General features: G+C 40.1%; 1 protein-coding gene across 10 annotated transcripts in view; it reads right to left on the bottom strand.

Moving 5' to 3' along the window:
* Positions 1-20,388, bottom strand: part of LDAH (lipid droplet associated hydrolase) — a 186,414-nt gene that overhangs the window by 145,296 nt on the left and 20,730 nt on the right. The gene's annotated exons all lie outside the window — the stretch shown is intronic.

Here is a 20,388-nt window from a genome sequence, read left to right as displayed (position 1 = left end):
ATGTTGATCTTACAACAACTGACAAACTACAACACAGTTCTGTATGAAACAAACATTTGTTGTGTCTTCTTATGTCTCGTACCTCTGATATTTTTACAGATATGTACACCTTATTTCACTACAGTATCAAACTGCTTCAATTCTACTGACCCTGGGTACTGTGTATCTTGACAAGCTGAGAGTAACCACAGTGAAAAGTGCACTGCTACCCAAATGGAAAGCAATAACTCTTTTTCCATTGAAGGTCAAGCTGCTTTCCCTGTCCATCCTCTTGATTTCTGTTAACTGTGTCTGAAAACTCATACAAATTATACCTACCTTATGTATTAACAAATATCAATGACAATATAAAGTTAGCTCTGGGAAAACCCACTGATGAGTGCAGAATGAAAATATCACAAGGATTTCTCCATATCACACTGATGTAGATACTAGAAGTTCTGCTACTCCATTCTCTGAAACTTCATAATATTCCTTTATCTCTTCAAAAGCTGATTTGTGTCACATTGGGAATGTGAAGGTATTGCTTGGTCCAGCAAAAGAATGAGACATTTTTCTACCATGTCCACACTGGCAGCTCATTAGATTGCATGAAATCTGTTGTGCATGCAATCTCAACTCTGGTATTTCCTGCCTTTTCAGTGATTAATTTTCCAACCTTCGTGTTAAATTAACATAATCATTTCACACGAAGGGTTATGCTATTTGGATGAATGTAGCTGCATGATGATGGCAATGCAGCATCACAATGCCTACAACTTAGAAGCAGCTTTCAAGAATATTTCAAGATGAAGCACTGTAATATATTTTTTTTAATTATCACCAATATTTATTTAAAAAATACAGGCTAGTATTTTCAAATACTCCAAGAGACTAACTCCCATTGACACTGAATGTGATTTAGATGCCTAACTCCCTGAGGTGCCTTTGAAAATTCCATTCATAATATGTATTGTTTTTAGGGACATATCATGAAACCCACACTCAACATTCACTAATTCCATTTCTCAGGCTAAACTCCCAGACTTTGGAAACTGACTGAGGAATTCAGAATATGGCCCATTAAAAAGGCGCAGAGAACACCATTACATTAAGTGTATATCAGCAAATCTTCCTTCAGTAGCACTTGAAGTGTGGATGCTATCCGTAGAACACCACTTGGAGCTCCTCTGCACACAAAAATTGTACAGCAGTAACTATACCATACAGCACTATTTTCGTAGATGCAGTCATGCTAGTATAAAGGCGCCAGAAGGGAAATAATCCTGGTATATGGCTCCTTTAGATCAGCATAACGGTGTCCACACTAAGGGTTGTGCCAATTATTCTGATAAAAATACCCAGACCCCTAAGCAAAATAGTTATACAGGTACAAAAATTGTGTGTAGATCACATCTAAGTTTATTCCACCTCCTTCTCTTTCTGTGCCGCATATTTTCATTTATTTTAAATCTCTCACTTTAGCCCTTTTATTCTTCAGGTATTATACAGTAAATACAGTGCCCTGCAAAGAGGTGTTCTCTAGAAAATATGTCGAACGTGCACTTTCTTCTTCACTTATCTATAAGCTAATTGCTTGTGCTAGGCCTGACTGTTTGAGGTTTAATAGAAGTACTATTCTAAAAATAAGTGTATTGTTACTAAACTGTACAGATCTAACCAGACTTCCCTCAACACTATTTTCTGTATTTCAAGCCCATTATGTACATTAGCAAAATTACAATGCAAACAGATAAAAATATTGTGTATATAATCAAAGGAGCACTACAAGGTTTATATTAGCACCTGGGAAAAAATTAATTAGGAAAAGTTAAAAATGTGTCCATTTCTCAATGTCTAGATTCTATACAACTGAGCTATATTGTACGTGTCAAATAAAACAAAAAAAATTGGATTTTTGATGAAACAATTATTTATGAGAAAATAAAAACAGATGCAAAAATATATACCACAAAAATGCTTTAATTATACAGCACTCCTTAAAAATGCTTCATGTAGAGAGGTAGAAAGATATTGAAAAGGACTCTAGGCACCACTTGACAAACATCTTGAACTCACGTTACAAAAAAGGAAGTCTGTCTTTCAGCAAGATGGAAGATGAAAGTAGCTACCCAAAGATATAGTGTATCTGGTCACTGAGAAATGTTCCTGCATTATACTTCAACTCTGAAATACAATGCATTAAGGTGTTTTATGGTCAAGGAATCCAGTTAACCTCAAAGCAGATATTTTCCTCTCTGAATGCTTCCAATATCCATTTTCAACCAGTTTCTATTTTCTTTATTAACTCAAAAGCAACCAAAGAGGAAAAAAAAAAATCTGACAATGTCCAGAGCTTTTACACATTCTCTCCCATCATCAACTAGGGCAGCTAGTATGAAAGTATTCTCATGCTTCAGTCACCCGCTGAAGAATAGTGAAAGTTTGAAGTGTTTATAGGGTACTTGTCAGGCTTTGTGTTAAATCCTCTATATAGCTCACGGCACCTGTGACTAATGCCTTTCTGAGACAAAGGAGATTTCTATCCTCTGATAAATGGAGTTGCTACCTGAAGTTTATTTTAGACAGGGAAGAGAGATAAGATCCATAAAAAGCAGGCAACTGCGCCCCATGCCGAACCCTCATTATAAGCACCTGCTTAGGATAAAAGAAATACTGTGCAGTCAATTATTAAAACAGCTACTGATACTTAAAAATGTCTTGGAAGGGTAGAAATGAGAACCGTTGCCACAAAGTGACCTTCTTAATAAGAGAAATTAATAGCATGTCAAGGTTTTAACCAACAAAAAGCAGTGGAGAGAAATTCCATAGCGAACGGAAGAATAGTTATAAACAAATTGTTTATTGAGCTTTCAGTTCCACTGGAGTTACTCCAGATTTGCAGCTGTGTAACTGACAGCAGAGTATAGCACCTCACTCACCATCGAAAAGCCACGAGGCCGAAGCCTTAGAAGTGCAAAATGGAAGCTTCTCAGGGTATGTCTACAATGCAGCTGGGACACACACGGGGTATGCCTATAATCTGAGCATGGGTAGATAGAGACACAATAGCTCTACTCAAGCTAGCATGCTTGAATACAGCAGTATAACTGGGGTAGGGTATGCAGTAACTTGAGCTAGCTGCTCAAGTGCACAACCAGGGGGTCCGGGTGGGCTTGTACTCAGATGGCTAGCCTCAGCTACCACCGATGATACCCCAGCTACACAGTTATATTTAGCATGCTAGCTCAAGCAGAGCTAACATGTGTCTGTCTACCCACACCGGGAAGCACACCCCCAGCTGCGCTGTAGACAAATTTAAGCATCCACTTGAGGGTAACATTTGCAATCCCCAAGCCCAGTGGAGTTTACTACCTATTGCATTTCTGCACGCCAGCATAATGTTCAGCAGCTTTACATGGTCAGTCTGAAAGACACAAAAGGTGTCTGTCAATAAAGGAGACAAGGGGGTGGGTTGTTGTTTTTAGTGCAAAGGGAATCTAAGCAAAGCATTTCCATGCATTACAATTACAAGGTAACAAATGTTTCCTAGGCAGGAGTATCGTATCAATGAAAGACAATGGGTTTTAGTCTGTGCATTGGTTTGGGACCAAAATACGTAGTTTTAGGAGCTCTTCTGTTGCAACAAAAATATTACCTAATTAAACAATTTAAATTGTATCTACCTTGTGGGATGAACTGCCAAGTTTATCACAATGGTAAATGCCCCTGGAGCAATGCACTACTGCTCATTTGTCCATTCTACAGATTTCCCAATAGCATCAAAACAAAAACCATGCAGCATATCTCCATTTCTTTATCTCAGCAAGTAACTGTTGAAAAATGGAAACCCTGAGTGAATGCAATACGCTGTATCAACTTTCACCCTTTGCAGGGTACTCAAGTTTATTGGAGCAACACATCATTTCTCAGCCACCTCAGGGCAACTGAATCATTCATGTATGGTAACAGTTTCAAGTTCCAAAGATTAATCAATACGAAGAAGCACATATTAAGCAGATGTCCCCAACTGTGCTTTCTTTGTTATGGTTTTTATATTTTCAAAAATATCAAATCAATTATTGATAAGGAGTGAACACAACAGAAACAAATATTTTGATTTTGTTTTCTTGGATTAGACTACAAATTTGATTGATAAAGGTAATCCTGTTCATGGGAATACTTAGACTTCCATAAGGTGTTTGATTGGGTACAGCACAACATTTTGATTAATAAATAGAATGATATAAAATTGACACACATTAAATGAATAAAGAGCTGGCTAACTGATAGATCTCAGAATGTAATTGAAAATGGGCAATCATCATCTAATGGGTGTTTCCAGTGGGGTCCTGCAGGGATGAGTTCTTGGCCCTGCGCTATTGAACATTTTTATTAGTGACCTGGAAGAAAACAAAACCATTGATAAAGTCTGCAGATGGCACAAAAGCTGGGTGAATGGTAATAAACTCACAGTTTCACAGGATTTATGGCCAGAAGGAACTATTTGATCATCTAATCTGACCTTCTGAATAAAACAGACCAGAGAATTCCACTCATTTACACTTCCATTTAACTCAATAAACTTTTGCATGGCTAAAGCGTATCATCCAGACACACATCCAATCTTGATTTAAAGATCTCAAGAGTTGGAGAATCCATCAAGTCCCTGGGTAATTTGTTCCAAATTGTTAATCACTCGCGTTGTTAGAAATGTGTGCTTTATTTTTAATTTAAATTTGTCTGGCTTTAACTTTCAGACATGGGTTCTTGTTATGCCATTCTCCACCAGATTAAAGAGCCCTTTGGTATCTGGTATTTTCTCCCCATGAAGGTACGTAGCTGTGAGGTATGACAATTTACACCAGCTGGAGTTCTGCCCCAATGTTTCATTGATAAACAACAGCAATGCTGCAACACAACTTGACATTTCCTCTAGAAAGCTACACAGAGGCAAACTGCAGGTTTTTTCCAACACACATGCACGCACACACACACTTTCAAAAGAACAAGCTATATATATAGTGAGTAAGTATGGAACTGGATATAGTATCACCATCCAAGTTAATTACGTGGTTGAAGTTTTTGTGCTTAAAATATAAGTAAATAATAATGTTCATTTTAAAATCACCGTATCCCCTGCACACAGTGAAGCAAAGACAGGTAGCTTTTCGGCCTACAAGACTCAATCATTTTGAATTTTTCTGCAATTTTTTTTTTTTAATATGTAGCCTGAACTTTAGTCAGGAAAACAGTGGTAGCAGATAGCTCTGCATACTTTGAAATAATCCCCAGATTTACTGCAGGACTCACAACATCCTCAAAATCAAGGTACCAATAAATATAAAAGTGAAATGTTTAGGTTTGTAAAAAAATGAGTGTACCATTAAATATAGCAGTATGGACATGACACAAAAACAGCACACAGAGGGCTTGCCTTTGAAACAGGAATAGATTAAAGCGCACTGTGGAATTTTTAGTGCATGGCAGCAGGGTCCACACAGACACTTAGTGTGTGACACACTAGGGAGGGGTCGATTTACACCCATTTGCCAAGAACTAGGCATTCGTATAGACAAGCCCACATACCGCAAAATCCAGTTCCCACCAAAAAAAGGGGTAACTCAGGAACACATCTCGTTTCACAGCCATGTTTCCCAACCTAGGGAAACCTGACTACTCCAGAGGGAGCACAGAGTAAAAAAAAAACGGAACAAAACAACTCAAACAGTTTTGGAAGGGATATAAATACCTCTGCATCAAGGCATAAGCCACCCTCTAATTTATGGAAGTTAGGAAAGAAATTTTCACCATGTGTACATTTATTCTTCAGTTCCCAAGCAAAACAGAACGTGACACAAAGATACAGCAGGAGGAGACTTACACCCAGCCCTCTCTCTCCTCCAGCAGCTCATCCTCTGAGCTCCCCATAACTTCCTTTTCCTCCCAAATGTGTGTGTGTATATATATATATATATATATATAAAACCACCTAGCTACTGAGCCAAATGTCTCATTAGCCCAGCAATTACAACCCAGGTGTCAGTCATCCCCCCCTCCCCCCCAACAGAAACTGGTTATTTGCTCCCAGCTGACCCGCAACTTTCTTTGTGCTGCAGCATGCTCAGTGCCAACGGTGCTATCCTAGCACCCTGTCCCAGCAGGTTATTCCATTACTGCCAACTATAAGGTTTCTTTCACCTTTTTCTTAAGCAGCTGGTATTGGCCACAGTTGGAGACAGGACACTGAGGTAGCCAGACCACTGGTCCAATTTAGTTAGGAGATTCCTATAGACACACGAGGTCTCAATCTGACCCACGGGGTAGTAAGGAACTGTGAAGAGAGCAGAGAATGAGAGAAGCTCTCTGAATAAATGAGGGGAGAAACACAGGCAGCAGGGGATTTACAAAGAGCTTTAGAATTGCTAGATATAATCAACAATTGCCAGAGATTTAATTTTAGAAACATTCCAGTTTCAGAACTCAGAACTTTTGCAACAAGGTTCACATGACAATTTGTTTCGACAAAATCAAAATGCTGAACGGTATTTTGAAATGAGCAACCATAAATGAAAGTTTAAATCCGAGGTGCACAGCAGGACCCCACAGATTTCATTTCTGTCGCATGGATTCCAGTTGCCCCCTTCCAGGGCTGCCATGGCTCCCAGTTCTGACTTGAGGAATCACAACGACAAGTTTCTTGCTCACAGAAACTTAATCTGCCCTTGGCTGCAGTCCAGCAACCAAGGAAGGCAGAGATGTAACTCGCCCATGTTCATGCATGGAAAGCAGCCCACATAGATGTCAGACAGATTTAAATGGAGCATATACAGAACACAGTGATGTTCTCACGCATGGGAAAGGCTTAAGGAGGCTGACACACACACACACATATCAAACAAACTGAAGATCAGGTCTTAAAGGGAAACATAGGTTTCCGTGACACGCTGGGCAAAGGACTTCCAAATAAGATATATCGAATGTATATTAAAGTTATACAAATGATCATCATAATTAGCTCCTGTCACTTAACTTTCATTTCTTACTTGTGTGCACATTCAAGGGCACAATGATATCTCTCCTTTATTCTTTCCCTTAAACATAGCCAAAGTGCAGGCAACTGCAAGTATCTTAAGCAGAAACACATAAAGCGGGCTTCACTTTGACACATCATAACTACGGCGCTCTGAACTCGGCTGAAGAGCACCTTATAGTTTTTGCCCCCATTATGTAAACAGAGGACCGAATCTGCATTTTGCACTTATAGTCACTTGTCCACATTTACAGACTAGTGGAAAACTCAGAAGAATTCTGTGAGGCACCTGCTGTAAACAGCTTATTATGTCCCTGAGGTTCCCCAAGCCTCGCTTCTTCCCCTCCTGAACCCTTAACATATTGAATTTTTGCCCAGATAGCTATAAGAATCAGGCTATTTTGTGTGTGAAGAGGCATGTGGAACCCACATGGCAAAGTAATCAAAGAACAATGGGCAGTCTTAGGGTTTCCAACTTTCTACTTGCACAAAACCAAACACCCCTGTCCTGCCCCTCCTCCAAGACCCCACCCATGCCCCGCCCCTTCTCTGAGGCCCCGCCCCCACTCACTCCAGCCTCCCTCCCTCTATTGCTCGCTTTTCCCACCCTCACTCACTCGCTCATTTTCACTGGGCTGGCTCAGAGGGCTGGGGTGAGGGCTCTGGCTGGGGGCAAGGGGTTCGGAGGACAGGAGGAGGATCAGGGCTGGGGCAGGGGATAGGAGTGTGTGTGGGGGGGGAAATGAGGGCTCTGGTTGGGGGTGCGGGCTCTGGAGTAGGGCTGGGGATGAGGGGTTTGGGGTGTAGGAGGGTGCTCTGGGCTGGGATTGAGGGATTCAGAGGGTGGGAGGGGGATCGGGGCTGGGGCGGGGGATTGGGGCACCAGGGGGGGAAAATGAGGGCTCTACCTGGGGGTGTGGGCTCTGGGGTGGGGTTGGGAATGAGGGACTTGAGGTACAGGAGGATGTTCGGGGCAGGGATTGAGGGATTCAGTGGGCAGGAGGGGGATCAGGACTGGGGCAGGGGGTTGGGGCCCAGGAGGGGGTCAGGAGTGCAGGCTCCTGTCGGCGCTTACCTCAAGCAGCTCTGAGAAGCAGTGATATGTCCCCCCTCCAGCTCCTACACAGAGGTGCAGCCAGGTGGCTCTGCCCACTGCCCTGTCCACAGGTGCCACCCCTGACAGCTCCCACTGGCCACAGTTCCCGGCCAATGGGAGCTGCAGGGATGCCACTTGGGGCAGGGGCAGCGCTGAGGAGCCCCCTGGCTGCCCCTATGCATAGGAGCCAGAGGAGGGACATGCCAGCAGCTGCACGGCACGGAAGCTAGCAGGAAGCCTGCCAGCCCCACTGTGCGGTGCCATCAACTTGACGGTCAATGGCCCGGTCAGCGGTGCTGACCAGAGCCGCCATTATCCCTTTTCAAGCGGATGTTCCTGTCAAAAACCAGACACCTGGTCACCCTACATATTTAAATTCCATCTGTAGGATGAATCAGGTCTGTACCGTCCTGTGAGAGATCTCATTGCCAGCCTAACTAACATGCCTGAATTTAACCAGCTAACCAATTGTGCCCATGAATCAATTCCACGGACTGAGGGCTAGAAATCACAACAGGACAGCGCATCCTCATTTTCCATGTATGAGTAAGAGAATATGCCAGTGTAGGCTACAGATAATTAAAGTTTGAAATCCCAGATGTGCCTCTGGATGTAGACATTAGTAAGCAGTACTGCAGAGGTGCATTACATTTATCAAGTGCAATGTCATATTTCAATAATTACCTCCAATTCACCCAGATTTTAAATGTACATAAGCATGGCAGGTCATGGGATGTAAATTTATTAATAAATTGATTCCCTATGAAACTTTTGCAATATTCCTAATTCATATTTATTAGAGGCAGAAAAAAGTTAAGAGGAACCTTTTGAAAAAAGTTAAGAGGAATCAGATTGACAAACAGACAGCATAAAAGTTTAGCAGGATGCAGTAGTCTCTTAAGGTGGTCCCCACAACTTCACATGGGTTAAGCTTTATTAACTTTTTTTCCTTTTCCCTCCAGAGCAAATAAACAATTTATAACCTTTAATTATGTTTCTTGGTACAGCAAAAGGTTTGTTAAGCAAGACTGCAGAAACGACAATGTCAAAAAGGGCCACTGAATGACTTAATATGTAAACACTCAAAAGTCAGATGGTGACACTAAATAGTACTATGTATTTTAAGTAAAAAGATATAGGACCAGATCCTCATGAGGTGTAAATGCAACATTCAATATGGAGCTACACTGATTTATACCAGCTGAAGACCTGGCCCAGGATGAATGCTCTTTTATGGACACAAGAATAAGGGGAAAATAGTTTAATAAATCCTAGTATAAACTTTCTTTTCCTTGAAATTAATGAACTTGAAATCTAAAACCATGTCAAATTCAAGTCTTGTTTTCATATAAGCAAAGCACCATGCTGAATGACCACGGTATTTTTAATATCAGTTTCTGCATTACTTTTTGAGTCAAATAATATACAAAGATAATGAAAGAGAAAAAGAACACATAACCCAAAAAACCAACAAAACAACCCAGATATTTGATAAAAAATATATACAAAATAAATATTAGTCAATCTGTATTGAGGTCTGTTTTGAGGTAATCCAATTACTTTTCTATTTTATTCTCTGAAGGACAATGATCAGCCCATGATCTTATGAAATTTATCTTCCTTATACAGTAGAACCTCAGTTACAAACACTTCGGGAATGGAAGTTATTCGTAACTCTGAGATGTTTGTAATTCTGAACAAAACATTATGGTTGTTCTTTCCAAAGTTTACAACTGAATATTGACTTAATACAGCTTTGAAGCTTTACTATACAGAGGAAAAATGCTGCTTTCCCTTAATTTTTAAGTAGTTTACATTTAACACAGTACTGTATTTGCTTTTTTTTTTTTTTGGGTTTCTGCTGCTGCCTGATTGCACTTCTGGTTCCAAATGATGTGTGTGGTTGACTGGTCAGTTCGTAACTCTGGTGTTCGTGACTCTGAGGTTCTACTGTAGCATTCTGGAAAAATATTCCAAATGGCCAATTGTGAATGCCCTTTAAACATTTCCAAATAATCTTTTCTAGGTTTACTAGTCCTCGACCAAAAAGCACAGGAACTGACTTCAAAGCTAGAACTCAGTTTGATTTATCTGTTTGTTTTTTAAAATAATATAATCACACAAAAGATAAAATTAGGAGGCCAGTAAACGTGATGTAGGATGTTACTTAGGATGTGGCTAGATTCTACTCCTTTCAAACAGCCTGATCCAAAATCCACTGAGGCCAATGACAGTCTTCCCAAACTTGGTTGGGTCCTAGGCCAATGGGAGCATTGCCAGTGGCAGAATCAAACCTAAGGGGAAATCAATCTTCTTGGGAATGAAAGGTATGAAATGAAGAAAAGAGACTCACAAATGGCACAAAAATTAATATTGGGCAGAATCCGGTTATACAGTATATCAATAATTTGTAATAAAGTGTATGGAGCAAGTTGGAAAAAAATAACCCAGTGAAACAAAACTGGTAGCAGCCAACACAAGGAAAGATGGCAACAGAAATCCAAATGGAGATGGACAGACTACAAATGGGCAGACAAACTCTTATGCAATTCAATGGAGAGAAATATAAGGCAATGAAGTTATGGCTAAAAAACATTAAAAAAACCAATCTACTCACAATATTATTTGAATATGATACATTGCATACCAAGTGATTCTATGATTTTATCCACCACTCATGTGGAATTCATGGTTAAGTGGAGGTGGGGGAGAAAGCAATTAATTTTTTTGCATCTTTGAACTTAAAAGTTTTCAAATGTAAACTGAAGGTCTCCCAACCTTGTACCAAGGGCCTGAATGACAAAAACTGGAAAGTGTGTGTGTTTTTTATAGCTTCAGTATAAACCACTTTATAGACATAAAATAAGCATATGCATAGAAGAACGAACTTTAATAATGGAAGAGAATTAGAAAAATTTTGTCTGCATTTCTTAAAAAAAGAGAAGATTCCTTTAGTATATTCAAAGCTTTCAAGGGACCATGGCACTTTACAGAGATGTTAAAAGGCAATTTGACATCCTTTCTCACTCCTGAGTCCTAAAGAAAAGATAATACCTTAGGCTTTGCTCCCTAAAGTCTAATAACGGACTCACACCTGTATTCCTTACTGACTCTCAACTCAGTCAAAACTCCCACTGACATCAGTGGTTCAGGCAAAGGACTGGGGGAAGGATGGTTTCTATTAGTGGCTCTGCCACAGACTTCCTGAGTGATCTTTTTCATCTCAATCAACTTCTCTGTGCCTCGGTTTTTCCATCTGTAAAATGGGGGTGATAATACTGCCCTACCATGCAAGAGTGTTGCAAACCTAAACTCTTCAGTGCTTGTGAACTCATTAGTGCTTTGACCTGATGAAGCCTGGGTACTAGAAATGGGCACTAAAACTTAAAACTGAGAGATGGAAACACATGATGAAAATGCAAGTTATTCTTTATTTATTATGAGAGTTTTTACTTCTTTAGGAATGACTAAGGAGTGGCTGTCCATTATATATACTAGCATACTCATTGGAGAGCACTGCAACACTCCGGTACAGGAGAAGGAAAGAACAGATTGGCAGCCTTGACTTTGAATTTTTGGCTTGGTCAGTTTTTCACAATTTGAACATTTAAAAAAAAAATAACGGGTCAGATTTATCCCAGACTCCTACAGGCTTATACCAGGGGATGAATGAGGCCTGACCTATGCGTTAATTAGATTCAGAGAGTGGAAGACATGTTTACTTTCTGTGACTTAAAGAGATCAGCAGGTCAAAGTATTAAATGTCACTTCAGATCTATATCAGGCTCAGGCACTTCCAGCAGCAGTGACCAGGAAGGAAGAACTACATTATATACTGATGCTGCAGTTACTAACATTTTAAACTTCTTATGTATGCAAGATGTTGATTCCACCAAAACTGAATTCCCTCCACAGCCAGATCTAACAGCAGGTAGTTTCCTCTTTCCTTCTGCTTCATGGGCCACCTGATGAGAAACATACCATTATTTTAAAAACATCTCCCTGGGATGGCTCGAAAATTCTTAACGTTTTATATTATAATAAACGGGCTTTTCCCACTCCTGTCTCTGCTGTGTTGCCCAGCCAATCCTGCGGGAGCTATCCTTCTAAAAGGTTCCCCACAATCAAGGATCCTCTCCATTGGCGGAGGCAATCCAAACCGCAGAGAGAGAAAGTGCATTAAGTTTTCAATGCAAAATGTCTATCCCTCTGATTTGGTAGCAGGAGAACCTGGCAAAGCACAGATGTCACTCCCCTTCCGGTCCCTGCCCTGCCCTCTCAAACTTGACAAAGCCCACTCCCTGCAGGGCCCCATCAGAAGGATTTCTGCAGCACTGGGGAAGGAAACAAAAGTAGCATCCCAAACTCAGATTTGACATAGGCCTCTCTCTGCCCGAGGAAGAAGAAAGCATGGAATATGCATAGTCTATTTTTAATGAAAGATTTTTTTCTTCTTCTCTTGAAACGCAGTGAAAGCCGGTGTAATGACTCAGCTGGAACAAAGCACAGCAACAGTCAGATTGTACAGTATTACTCAAATATTTAGCGCTCTTAGGACCTGATCCAAAAGCCAATGAACTCAATGGGAGTCTTTCCACTGAAGCCCATACGGTGCTTATCATGTGTAGATCTCAAAGCACTTGATATAGGAGGATAAGTGTAATTATTCCCACTTTACTTACCTGTCCACCACATCACAAAGCTTAATAAGTTTCAGCAAAGCGAGTACTGTCTCATTATAATTATGCAAGTTATGTTTACCTACAGTTGTACTGTGGAAGTGCCGATCAGAGAAAGCACACTGTTTTGATTAAAAATATTATAAATTGGCCCAGAAAATAGGTACAAGATCATGAACTGCTCTCCTAATGACTCAAAAAAGTCTAGAAATTAATAGAACCCAAGGCCAGAAGGGACCATTGTTATAATCTAGTCTGATCTTCTGTATAACATAGATGAGAGAACTTCCCCAAAATAATTTCTCGTGCAGATCCTTTAGAAAAACATCCAATCTTGATTTAAAAATTGTCACTGATTGGGAATCCATCATGACCTTCGGTAAATTGTTCCGATGGTTAGTTACTTTCACTGTTAAAAATTTAAACCTTATTTCCAGTCTGAATTTGTCTAGCCTCAACTTCCAGCCCTTGGATCATGTTATAGCTTTTCTTTGCTAGACTGAAAAGCCCATTATTATATATTTGTTCCCAATGTAAGGACTTGGGGGCTGTGATCAGGACTCCCCAAAACCTCCTCTTTGCTAAGCTAAATAGATTCAGCTCCTCTCTGAACCCTTTCCAAGTTATCAACATCCTTACTGAATTGTGGACACCAGAACTGGACACGGTATTCCTGCAGCAATTGCAACAGTGCCAGATATAGAGGTAAAATAACCTCTCTAATTCTACTCAAGATTCCTCTGTTTATGCATCCTATGATTGCATTAGCTCTTTAGGCCACAGCATCAGTCTGGGAGCTCATGTTCAGCTCATTATCCACCATGACCCCCAAATCTTTTTCGGAGTCACTGCTTCCCAGGATAGAGTCCCTCATCCCGTAAGTATGGCCTACATTCCTTTTTCCTAGAGATATACATTTAACATTTAGCCATATTAAAAGGCATATTATTTGCTTGAGCCCAGCTTACCAAGTGATCCAGATTGCTCTGAATTAGTGACCTGTCCTCTTCATTATTTATCACCTCCCAAATGTTTGTGTCATCTGCAAACTTTAGCAGTGATGATTTTATGGTTTTTTTTTAGGTAAGTAATAAAAATGTTAAATAGCACAGGACCAAGAACCACTGTGGGACCCCACTAGAAACACACCCATTCGATGGGGATTCCTCGTCCACAATTACATTTTGAGAGCTATCAGTTAGCCAGCTTTAATATGCACCATGTTAGTGATGTATATTTATAAAAGATGAAGCGTTGCTGCTTGGGGGCAGACGGAAGACTTACACTGGCTTTTTGTTGTTGTTGTCGTCTGTTTCCCTTCATTTATAAGTTTGCAAAATTCAGTCATTTGCAATGCATCTCAGTTAGCATGGGAATCAGCAGGATGCTACCTGTACGGTATCTCTCACAGGAGCAGAGAATTGTGTTCTTAATAACTTAACTATCTATTTCCCTCAACTTGTAATTCTGGGAAGGCGGGGGGAGTTATTTTGCTCTCCAGGGAGGTATTTTCCCTGCATGAATACGCTGGTCATTAACTTGAAGCTGAACTGCGCGGACTCATCTGTTCCCTTTGGTTCTTTCATTTAAGTACAAATATCAAAATTGCCAGAAAACAGTAGGGGTTCTTTTCCCGTTGTCAATCAGTCCCTTCCTCTCGCTGCTCCACAGTACAAGTTATGGCACGTTATGTTTAAAGTACACAAGAAGAGCCACATTCTGATATCAGCAAAGCCACTAAAGCCAATGGACTAAATTTACCCCAACTTTCTTAAGGTCCACAAACATCAGGAAGTCTGCTAAGGGGCAATTGGGGCTGCATAATATGGTCTCAACCTCTCTGGTGCCCCACAGTGCGTCATGTACTAAGTTCAGCATCCACTAGCAAAACTGCTCTGGAGCCCTGGATGGAAACCAAACCGAAGCTGACCTTCTCTGGCAGAAGCCATGAGGGATGGTGGAACTGGAGCAATCACTGCCTTCCTGTGGGATGCTGGAGTGCTATTGTGCCCCCCCATACCTTCTAGATGTCTGGTAGTGTGCTCTTTGCACCACAAGCGCCAAGGCAAGCACTGTAGGTGCTCCAAGTGCTAGGATCTAGCATCAGCTTGGCCCCACTATGCCAACTACTTCCAAATGCCACATTCCTCCCAGGGCCACCAGACCCTTTGTGACCCACTCCTCCCCACCTGGCATGGAACCTCCTTGCTTCTGAAGAGTATCATCCATCCCCGCACAGCAGAAGAGATTAATTCTTAGCAGGTTCACCACACTGCCCTCAGCCGATCTATGACTTCTCAACAGATTAATCACAGCGGAAATACTAACTGCCCTGAACTCTACAGTGTGGAGAATCCCCTCGCCAATCCCTAACATAATTCTCTGGGTATGCAGTAACCACCAAAAAAGTACCATAAGAACAGCCATACTGGGTCAGACCAAAGATCCATCTAGCCCAGTATCCTGTCTTCCAACAGTGGCCAATGCCAGATGCTTCAGAGGGATATTAAAAGAACTGAGGTTTAGGAGCTGAGTCAGCCATGTTTAATGATGGAATATCTATGCGGCAGTCTCAGCGGTATAGCCAGTCAGGAAGGATGAACCAGCAGCTAGGGTGCTCATCTGAGAGACCTGGGTTAAATTCCTTTCTCTGCCACAGATTTCCCTGAGTAACAGTCGGCAAGTCATTTAGTCTCTCTGTGCCTCAGTTCCTCCAGTGTAAAATGGGGATAATAGCACTTCCCTTCCTCAGAGGGCTGTTGTGAGGATAAATACATTAAAGATTGTGAGGCACTTGGATATGACAGTAAGAGGGGTCAGTACTTAGGGTAAATACAGAGAGCATGGTGCTGAGACATCAGATAGCACATGTCCATACAGAAACAAGCTGGGTCCTTTGGCCTCACGTTTTACTCAGCCAAAGATATAAAAATCTGAACAGAACAGGACATTATTTTTACCCTGTAAACACAAAGCATCCGTAAGTTATTTAAACATCAACAGCAACTGCACTGATCTAGATTTCATCAGAGAATCTCAGCATCACCTTACAAACATTATTTAACTCAGCCACACAGATGAATTATTATCCCTATTTTACACATAGAGTAGTTGAAGCACAAAGGACTGTGATTACTGCTATTTTACTGAATGCCTTTAGTGTATCTGGTGTTGTTCAAGGATCTTCTGCTACTACAACAAAAAAGTCAGACAATACACTACAGCTTCATGAGAACTTGGGTGATGGTCCAATCTTGGGATCAGCAGTGCAGATGCCTTTGGAGGAGGGAAGAGATGTGTTACTGTTATATTTTACTGGGGGAATTGTTTTTATTTTTAATTTGTTACTTAATAGTCACTGAATATTATTATTTACAACTTAGATACCACACTTGAGAATTGGGCAATAGATTAGATATGCTTTGCAAAAAAGCATTTTTTAAGGCACAATATGAATAAAGGAAGGAGTCCGTTTGGCATGATGAAATAGCCTGAAGCCAATCAACCATTCTGCTAATTCAGCCTCCTTACACTCCACTGATAATGTCTGAAAACAGATTTTCATGAAGTACAGCTATTACCAAAAGAGTTTGATTAAGTTTATATATGCCTTCAATGACTGCTTGCACCCCATGTAGTGCACTCTGGAGACGATTTTCCCTTTGTTTGCAGCAAAAAAGTTTTCCAAAACGATAAAACATATTTATGCTAATCTTTCAAACAGCTCCATCTTCTGGCATATCCATTCAACACTACATTCAAAAATCATGACTCACTTATTATCAGTTGTTAATTCTGTTTGATTTGTAATAAACGGTGTCTGCAAAACATATGGTGAGAACTGTGAACAATAAACATCTGACTGTGAGCACTTTTTGTAGCAATCTCTGAAGGGAAGGAAAGAGAAACTTCACTTTCATCGCTCAACACCGAGGGTTGATTGTACAGACAGTTGTCAGAACAACAAACGCACAAGAAAAAAATATTGATATAACTTTTGAATAGCACGAAGGGGCGATTCTGCCACCCTTACCCTGATTATTATTCACTTTTCTATGGCCCTGACTGATGAAAATACTTAAGCACATGCTTAACTTTAATCAAGTGATAAAACAATTTTAACGTCAATTGAGCTTAAGTGCCTTGCTGAATCAGGGACGACAGGGCCCTGATTCAAAGTGCACTAAAGACAACTGGAGTCTTTCTATTGACTACAATGGGCTCTGGATCACGCCCCAAGTGAGTTGTCCAAGTGAAATCCAGAGGACTAGCATAGAGAGGTACTACTCAGCAATGGGTAATGGTGGTAGAACCTAGCCCTAAACTATTAAAATTAGAAAAGATATAATAAAGAAGCTGCTACAAAGCTTTACATACCAATTTAAAGATCTAAACTGCTGATTTCCAATGCCACTTGCATGACTATGACGAAGAATAAACTGAAATAGCAGACAGAATTACCTCCTAAAGAGACTGTACAAAACACATAGCTAGAACAACAGATTCTTAACAGAGGAAGATTATAAAGGCCATGTTCTGGCCTCCAGTTCTGACTTTAATAAGAGTATGACCATTCACATCCAAAGTTGCAAGATCAGAGAGATCTTTCAAATACTTCCCTCTGGACTTCACTGTGACTATTCACAGCAGAAAGCACTATGTCTGATAGGTAGGATTCAGCCCACATGCTAGAGAGCAGGATTCAGCCCAGCTTCAGCAAAGCACTTAAGTATATGCTTAAAATTTAAGCACATCATTTAAACACATCTTTAAGGCCTACTAAAGAACAAAAAAGATTTAAACAGGTTTAAGCTCTTTGCTGAACCAGGAAATAGAACTTAATTCATTAACGGTCAGACTACAAAGTGTCTGCTCACACTGGTGAATAGTTACTTGAAAAAGCAGCTCCTTCAGTAGACTTCAGTTAAACTACTCATTCAAGTAACTGCTCACCAGTGTCAGGGGCTCACATTCCAGACCTAGCCTTCCTGTATCTTAATAGGAGTGAAAAAACAAGAAATCATGTTTTCGAGTCCATGGGTCCAACAAATTAATTTATAATACAAAAATCTATTTATGTAGTCATTTCAAAAAAACTGTAATAAGCCCTTCATATAATGACTAATTTGTGAAAGCAGCTGACTGGATTTTATCCAGCAATCTCTGATATTCCTTACGCTTTCCTCTTTGACAAGTTGAAATCCAGAGCGAGCAAAAATAAAAGGTTATTCAAATTTTATTGAAATATATTTCCATTTTTGTACATTATTGAATGGAAGTGAAGGCTTTAAAAAGTACTTCACTTTACATTAGAATTTACTAAAATTAAAAACATTTTATTTTGAGGATGACAAGTGACTAAGGCCCTCAATCCTGCAAACACCTAAATTCTACTCACATGAATATTCCCACTGACTACTCATACGAGTAGAATTACACACATCCCTAAGTGCTGGCAGAATGAGGATCTAAGCCCCCAAAACATCTTTGCAGTGCATGTCAATCTTTTGTTGTACAGAAAACCATAAGCAGCTGCCATGTGACAGTCTTAAAGTAAGAAGAGCTCCCTAAAAGGCTAAATCTTACAATGAAAAAAGAAATCTAATACTACCAAATCACTGCATGTACTGGTAAAACAATATGATGATCCAATAACCTAGAAACAATCCAACTGCAAACAAGCAGATCAGGAAACTTGGCCAGTAAGAGAGTATTCTACATGGATAAAAGAATAAAAATCTGAAAAGATTCTTGTATATTAATGCATTAAACTTGTGCAAGCACACCTTACCACAAAAAATGTTATGATTTACATTACGCGTTATCAACCATGAACTAAACTTCCTGGTATAAAACCACAAAGATGACAAAACTGCCCTATTTACATCAATGAAATCAAGAGTTAGGATGTTTGGAATGGAGCTATTACAAAGTACTCCTGCAATGAGCTAAACAGCATAGAGGTTATATAAGTCTGTACTCTATTTATTTACTAAGTTGCGTGTTTTATAAATACACAGACATAAATAGACAGATTTTCTTAAAACAGAACAAGAAATTTCCATCAAACTCTGTGGGCCCCAGTTCAATGAAGCCAAATGATGTTAAATATTGCTATTGTAGATTGTACACGCCACTGCTAATTTTACACTAAACCAACACCGCAAAATAAAAAATAAATTTTCATGACTTTGTCTGATGCTATTCCCTAGAATGAGGTATAGCCCTGATCCTGCAAATATACATAACTTTACTACTGTGAATCTCACAGATTTTAATGGGACAGGTATATGGTAGTAAAATTGAGCATATGCTCTAATTGGGTCTTTTTTCAGAAGAGTATATGGCAGTAAAAGTGTTAATACTAAAACAGTCCGGGCTTTGCCTACAGTGGGGAAAAGTAATGAGTTAGAGAATGCATTAACTAACCTATTCTAACTAACATGATGTTAAACAAATTTTGCACCAAACGTGGATAAGCACAATTCTATTTAAAAATGCATCCGCTGGTCATGGTTACATTAGGATTCACTCCACTAAAGTCTATGCATTTTAACAGCTGTAAGACACTGCCCATGGGCTTAATCCTGCACCACTGAAGTCAATGAAACCTTTGCCATCAACCTCAATGAGTGCAGGATCAGGCAGTATTTTTGAATCACCTTCCATATTTACAAGTCAAAGCTGGGAGCAATTTGACCCTTTATGTATGGTTTTGATTAAACAATGAAAAGGAAATAAATATACAGGACATATTCCCAAATCCCCTGCAAAGCTTGGGCCTGTTGCCATTGACTCTGGTGGGAGCAGGAGCAGGGTCCTTAGCATTTTGGTATCTTTCCTTTCTGTACTCTAAAAACAGTTTGATTTGATTACACATAAAACAAGTCATATGCTTGAAATTTATTAGACTGGAAAAGTATGCACCAGATCACTCTAATAAGCAGAACAATGAATCATCATCTACATTAAAACTAACTATAGTCGGTTCAGACCAGTGAGTGCCTGGCTCCACGTCCTCTGCTTCTGGGGCAAGACTCACCCTTCAGCTCTTGCCTGGATTTTCCTTTCATCAACCCACTACTCAGCCACCCTTTTGCCCTTTCTTGCACTGCCTCGCCCTATAAAAGGAACAGAACTATAAATACAAACCTTTCAAGTGTGAAAATTCCAGCGCTCAGAAATAATTATTTATCATTTTGTGACTCAAACAGTTTACAAAAGCTAGAGGGAGAATGGGCTGGAGGGGGGAATCCACCTAATTCTGAATGTTTGTGTCTGGGAATATATTGCAAGGTGATCAGAGATCCCAGATTTTCTCAATGCCTGCTCCATTATCTTAGATGTTCCACAGTTAATAGAGTTTTTGTTGAATTATATACATAGGCCAACACCAAAGCAGAAAACTTACAGTGACAGAAAGGTTGAGTTATGAAAAATAAAACTGATATTACTTTAAATCAGTTAAACTACATTAAACAGGTGGTCAGAGCAAGGGGTGTGTGTCCTGTTCTTGGCTTTGCCACTGACTTACCCCTCCATGTCTCAGTTTACCCATCTATGATATGGATATAATACCATTTTATAAACTTCCCACAGGA

Source organism: Eretmochelys imbricata, chromosome 3 (assembly GCF_965152235.1).
Source record: "Eretmochelys imbricata isolate rEreImb1 chromosome 3, rEreImb1.hap1, whole genome shotgun sequence".
In the NCBI taxonomy this organism is placed as follows: domain Eukaryota; kingdom Metazoa; phylum Chordata; order Testudines; family Cheloniidae; genus Eretmochelys; species Eretmochelys imbricata.
The sequence above is the reverse complement of the archived record's forward strand: the minus strand, read 5'-3'. Positions and strand labels throughout refer to the sequence as shown.